Genomic DNA, 6,824 nt, shown 5'->3' on the forward strand with positions numbered 1-6,824 from the left:
CTGCGCGTCCGGAGCCTGTGCTCCGCGATGGGAGAGGCCACAGCAGTGAGAGGCCCGCGTCCCAAAAAAAAAAAAAAAAAAAAAAGCCAACAGGGCTTGTGTCCATGAGACCCACAAGGCTATAGCAATCTGAGAAACAGTTCTTAAAAGGCCCATGCAGCCTCACCCACCCCACAGCCCCAAGGCCCAGAAAAAGGGCCCTGAAAAGAGCTCAGAGGCAGTGAGGCAGCTGAAAAGTGCTCAGGCTTTCTGTGAAGTAGGCCTATTTGCTTGTCTTAAAACATTCGCCTGAGGGGCAAGCATGTAACTTAACACACATCTCTCTCCAAAGGCGGAGGCCAGCGGGTGCCCTCTTTGCACTCTCCCTCTGCCTCACTCCAGCTCACAGGTATCTCTTGAGAAGGAGCTTATGTACTTGTCTGGTACCCTGATTTTTTTTTTTTTTTTTTTTTTTTTTTTTTTTTGCGGTAAGCGGGCCTCTCACTGTTGTGGCCTCTCCCGTTGTGGAGCACAGGCTCCGGACGCACAGGCTCAGTGGCCATGGCTCACGGGCCTAGCCACTCCATGGCATGTGGGATCTTCCCAGACCGGGGCACGAACCCATGTCCCCTGCATTTGCAGGCAGACTCTTAACCACTGCACCACCAGGGAAGCCCTGGTACCCTGATTTTTGAGGTTTGTCACCCAGAGGACACCACTTGGTCACCTGGTTCTGGTGGCCAGCAAGGCTTATGCTCTAAGGTCCCATAGGTCTGCAGTAAACAGAGAAGGAGTTCTTAACTGGCTACCTCCCAAGGCACAGCAGAAAGGCAATAGACTAATGTGCCCAGTCTTTCTGTAAAAGAAGCCTGTTAGCTTATCTTCATAGACGCAGCCTGAGGGGCAGGCTTCCTATTAAACACATATCTAAAGGCCCACTGTAATCCTCTTCAGAGACCCCAGACAGTAGGATCTATCTTTGAGCTCTCCCTCTGCTGCACTCCAGATCACCAGTATCTCGCAGAAAGGAGTGCACATGTCTAGTGCCCTGGTTTTTGTGACTGATGCCTGGGGGATACCCCTTGATTACCTGGTGGCCCGTGGGGCTTAGGTTCATGGGTCCCATTGGACTGTAACAAATAAAGAAGCAGTTCTTAACCAGCTACACCTCAGGGCACAGCAGAGAGTCAACAGACTAAGGCACCCAGTCTTTCTGTGGAAGAAGCCTATTAGCTTATCTTAAGGCTTTGAACTGAAGGGCAGGCTTCTAATTAAAAACACTTCTAAGGGCCAATGGTGATCCTCTTCAGAGACCTTGGAGGGCAGGCACTATCTTCACACTCTCCATCCACCACACTCCAGGTCACCAGTATCTCCCAGAAAGGAGTCTCTGCCCATGTCTGTTGCCCCAGGTGCTATGGCTGCCACCCAGGGAAAGCCCCTGGATTGCCTGGCTCTGCTGGCCAGTAGTTCTTATGTTCATGGGTCCCTAGGACTATAAAAAATGGAGAAACATTTCTTAACTGGCTACTGCCCCCTGGAGCACAGTACAGAGGCAGCAGACTGAAATGCACCCCTGTCTTTCTGGGAAAGAGGACAATAAGCTTATCTTCATAGCTGTGGCTTAGGGGATAGGCTTCTAATTAAACACATGTTGAAGGGCTGACTACAGTCCTCTCCAGAGATTGGGGAATCTAGCAGGTGTCATCTTTGCCTTCTCCCTCTGCTCCTCCCGCAGGCCATCAGTGTCTCTGAGAAAACTTGTATACACATCTGGTACACTGACATTTGTGACTGCCACCCAGAGGATACATCCCTTGATAGCCTGGCTCTGGTGGCCAGTGAGACACGTGTTCATGGGTTCAGTGGGATGGTAATAAACAAAAATCAGTTCTGAACTGGTTATCACTCCAAAACTCAATGCAGAGGGAGCAGATAGAAATGTTCATCTCCCAGTCTTCTCCTGAAAGTTGTATATTTGAATACTTTAAAAGTTGCTGCCTACAGGTCTGACTTCCAATTAACCTGAATCTAGGTGCTAATAGGGATTCTGCCCTTTGGGACACTGATGGCTCTTGGCATACCCTCAACTACTGGGAGCCCACTAACAATAAAGTAGGTTGCTTGGACAATCACAAGGGTTTGAGAGACAGCCAAGAGCTAGAGCAGCATTGAACAATAAGTTTTATCTCCTATATGATGCCACTCCTTCAGACTGAGCGAGGTGGCTGTTTTATCTAATGTATAAAACCCCACACAGAGTCAAGGAAAATGAAGAAAAAGAGGGATATGTTCCAAATGAAGAGCAAGATAAAACCTCAGAAAAAAAGACCTTATGAAATGGAGATGTTATTTACCTGATAAAATTTAAAATAATAGTCACAAAGATGCTCACTGGGCTCAGGAGAACAATGGCTGAACAAAGTGAGAATTTAAACAAAGAGAAAGAGAATTTTTAAAGTAGCAAATAGAAGTCACAGAACTGAAGAATATGTTAATTGAAGTGAAAATTATACTAAAGGGCCTCAAAAACAGACTAGATGAAATGTAAGAAAGGATCAGTGAACTCAAAGATAGGTTAGTGGAATTCATTCAGTCAGAGCAGCAAAAAGAAAAGAGAATGAAAAAGAATGGAGATAGCTTAAGGAACTTAAAGGGCACATCAAGCAGAGTAACGTTTGGATTATAGGAATCTCCCCAGAGATTAATGTAATAAGAGACAAAGAAGGTCATCACATAATGATAAAGGGCTCAGTCCAACAATATTTATAAATATTTATGCACCCAGCTAGGAATACCAAAATATATAAAGCAAAAATTAAAAGACCTTAAGAGAGAAATAAACAGCTATACAATAATAGTAGGGAACTTTAATATCCCAACTTCATCAATGGATAGATCACTCAGATAGAAAATCAATAAGGGAACATTGGCTTTAAATAACATCATAGACTGGATAGACTTAACACACACATAGAGAACATTCCATCGAAAAACAACAAAATACACATTCTTCTCAAGTGCACATGGAACATGCTCAAGGATACTTCATATGTTAGGGCACAAAACAAGTCTTAATAAATATAAGAATATTGAAATTATATCAAACATCTTTTCTGACCACAGTAGTATGAAACTAGAAACCAGTTACAAGAAGAAAACTGGAAAATTCACAAATATATGGAGATTAAACACCATGCTACTGAACAACCAATGGACCAAAAAAAATATAAAGAAAAAATTTAAAGAAATACCTTGAGACAAATGGAAATGGAAATACACATAAAAAAACTTAGAGAATGCAGCAAAAGAATTTCCAAGTGGGAAGTTCATAGCAATAAATGGCTATAATAAGAAACAAGAAAGGTCTCAAATAAACAACCTAACTTTGAACCTCAAGGAACTAGAAAAAGAAGAACAAATGAAGCCCAAAGTTAGTAGAAGGAGGGAAATAACAAAGATCAGAGTGGAAATAAGTGAAATAGAGACAAAAAGATAATACAAAAGATCAAAGAAACTAAGAGCTTGTTTCTTGAAAAGAAACAATAAATTGGCAAATCTTTAGCTAGACTCCCCAAGAAAAAAAAAGAGAGAGGACTCAAAATCAGAAATGAAAGGGGAGATGTTACAGCTGATACTACAGAAATACAAAGGCTCATAAGGGATTACTACAAGCACTCATATGCCAACAAATTGGACAAATGGGTGGAAGAAGAAATGGATAAATTTCCAGAAACATACAGTCTACCAAGACTGATTCATGAATCTATAAAAACTCTGAACAGACCAATTACCAGCTAGGAGATTGAATCAGTAATCAAAAACCTCCAAAACCAAAAGTCCAGGACTAGACGGCTTCACTGGTGAATTCTACCAAACATTTAAAAAAGAATCAATACCAATCCTTCACAACCGTTTACAAAATATATGAGGAGGGAATACTTCCCAACTCACATGAGGTCAGTATTACCCTGACACTGAAACCAGGAAAAACAATGTTTGTGAATAAGGACAAGAGAGGTAAAAATTGACTGTACAGGTAAGAAGACGTCAGACCATTCAGAACTTCTTTTTGACCATGTGATAGATTTTAGGTATTAATCTAAATGCAGTGGACCACCATTGAAGCATGTTAAGCAAGGGGAAATTTAAAAAAAAAGATAACTATGTCTACTGGGTAGATAATTTATTGTTAAGTGGCAAGAATGTAAAGAGAGACTAGTATAGGAATGGCAGAAGATCAGGTAAAAGCTGATGATGGTTTAGGATTGAAAAGGTGTCAAGGCCTATACTCATATTTCTTGCATGAGCAATCATGTTGATAGAGATACCTTTCACTGAAATGGTAAAGTAAGGAGGACAAGCATATATGGCTGTAGAGGCATGGCTGTGAGAGAGGTCAAGAATTTAGTTTCCAGTTTCTCAAAGAGAATACAATATAGTGTATGTTTAAAGTAATATAATAAATACTGAAAGATTCCGTAAAACCGCAGTAACGGTTACTGAACCCAGCTCAATCCAAGTGTAAGAACTTTCAGTCCAGTGGGGAGCAGACATATAAACATTAGGACAATAGGTAATAATACATGCATAATGGTTAGAAGTAGTAGCAAAGTAAGAAGGGTAAGAAGGAATGGGAGCCAAGGTTTAAGATTGTATGTGAGATAGGCATTCCAAGACAAATAAGTAGTAAGTGCAAAGGGTACAGAAGTTAGTCTTCTTAATGTGTAAAAGTGTAAACTCTGAAACCAAAATGCCTGGGTTATAATCCTGACTCTCTTCCTGAGTAGCTGTAAGACACTGGACAAATAACACAGCATATCTTGACTCCGTGTCATCTATAAAATACAGATAATCACAGCACCTATTTCATAGCATTGCTGTGAGGTTTAAATGAATTAATATATGTAAAACACTGTTGGACACTTAAGAAGCACCATGAAAATGTTCATTATGCTGATATAATCATGATAATGACAATGGTGATAGCAGTGGTAATAATGATGAAAATAACATGGGAGAGATGTCTGGAGGAGATGAGGGTGGGGAGATAGGCAGGGCCCAAATATTCAAGAGTCTTCTATGCTAGGACTCTGAAACTTATTGTCACCTATCTTCATTAAAAAGCTTTAAGCATGAAGTAACAATCAGCTATGTATTTGGAAAGACTTTCCTGGTAGTATTGTGGAGAATGGGTGGCTAGGGGACAAAGCCTGTGGGACGGAGACCAGTCAAAAGGCTTATACAATTGACCATTAGCCATAACTCAGGGCAACACAAAATTACTTCTTAATCTCAGAACTTGAAATCCTCCATCAAAATGGGTCAGCAGAGGAAGCAGTAAGCAGACCTGACTGATAAGAGGAAATTCACTGCTTCCCTGGATCCCACGCACTCCTGTAAGCCTGCAGGCCAGTGAGGACTTGAGCTTCAAAGCTGGCCTGCTTGCCAGCAGGAGTTCATTAAGTGTGGCTCTGCAGCCTGAGTTCATTAGCCCTCTCCCCAGATCTGATCCTGTCTGTTCACCTAAGCTCTCCCTCCAGGCCCCAGGAGGAGGCCACTGGGAGCCTCCCTCAACTGTGTTCCCTGAACAGCAGTGTGTCTCATTAACAGCTTTTTAATGAGGTCATGGTCTGTGACTGCTCATTAATAGGCTGGTTAGTCTGCAACCCCAGGGGTGGAAGAGACTGAGGATAGAAGCCAGGGGGAACAGAGCTCAGCCCAGCTAGAGCTGAGGAGAGGGAGAGAGAACTAACTCCCTTTAGGGAGAGATTCCAGCCCTGTACTCTTGGGTCTCCAGGGTCCCTTCCAGCTCTCAGTGACTGTGACTCTGCAGATTGAGGTCTGCAGGAACCAGGGACAGGGGTGGGAGGAATTTCAACAGAGTCCAGTGACCCCATGCTTGGACCAGCTCTTGGTCTAGAGGAGACTCTTGAGGAAATCAAGTACTCTTCAGGTTTTCTTTGATGCTTGTGTAAAGGGAATTTCGCTCTTGAAACTTTTTATCATCTTGCCTTCCATAATCATGGATTCCTTTGCTACCCCTACATGCCCAAGGGCAGATTCTTTGTGCTGTTTTCCAAGTCCTTTTAAGCTATACTGGTCCTAGGAGTTCAATTGTTGGCCCTCTTCTCTCTTCCTTGTGTACTATCTCTTAGAGATCCCACCATTGCCAGGGTTTCAACAAATCACTACTGTGAGATGAAACTTCGGTATTGGCTTATATCTCCCACCAGGATTATTACTAGTGCCTCCTAATTGGTCTCCCAGCCTCCAGTCATACTGAAGACTTTCATATACACCCCATTCTCATTCATCCTTCTCACCGTCTCCAGAGTTCTTTCTAAATACATATGCGATGATCTGTCATAATCATGCTTTAAATCCTTACAATTCATCCTCATCTTCACAATGAAACTATGCTCTTAGCATGTCATACAAGCCCATGTATAGTCCAACTCAAGCTTATCTTTCCAATCTCGTTCTTTCCATACCCCAACCCTGCAGTTGAATGCATAGTCAACAACTGTCACACTGATCTATCTTCTTTCCCCATATACCAAGCATTTCTAGTTTCTCTAAGCATAGTCTTTTTTTTTATTCTCCTCAACAATTTAGAGTCTGAAAAACCTGGATTCAAATCCTGTGTCTGGTACTTAACAGCTATGCAAGTTCATAAAACTAACTCTAGGGCTTCCCCGGTGGTGCAGTGGTTGAGAGTCCGCCTGCCAATGCAGGGGACGCGGGTTCGTGCCCCGGTCCAGGAGGATCCCCCGGGGGGGGGAGTGGCTGGGCCCGTGAGCCATGGCCGCTGAGCCTGCGTGTCTGGAGGCTGTGCTCCGCAG

Source organism: Lipotes vexillifer, unplaced genomic scaffold, assembly GCF_000442215.2.
Source record: "Lipotes vexillifer unplaced genomic scaffold, Lipotes_vexillifer_v1.1 scaffold61, whole genome shotgun sequence".
Classification (NCBI taxonomy): domain Eukaryota; kingdom Metazoa; phylum Chordata; class Mammalia; order Artiodactyla; family Lipotidae; genus Lipotes; species Lipotes vexillifer.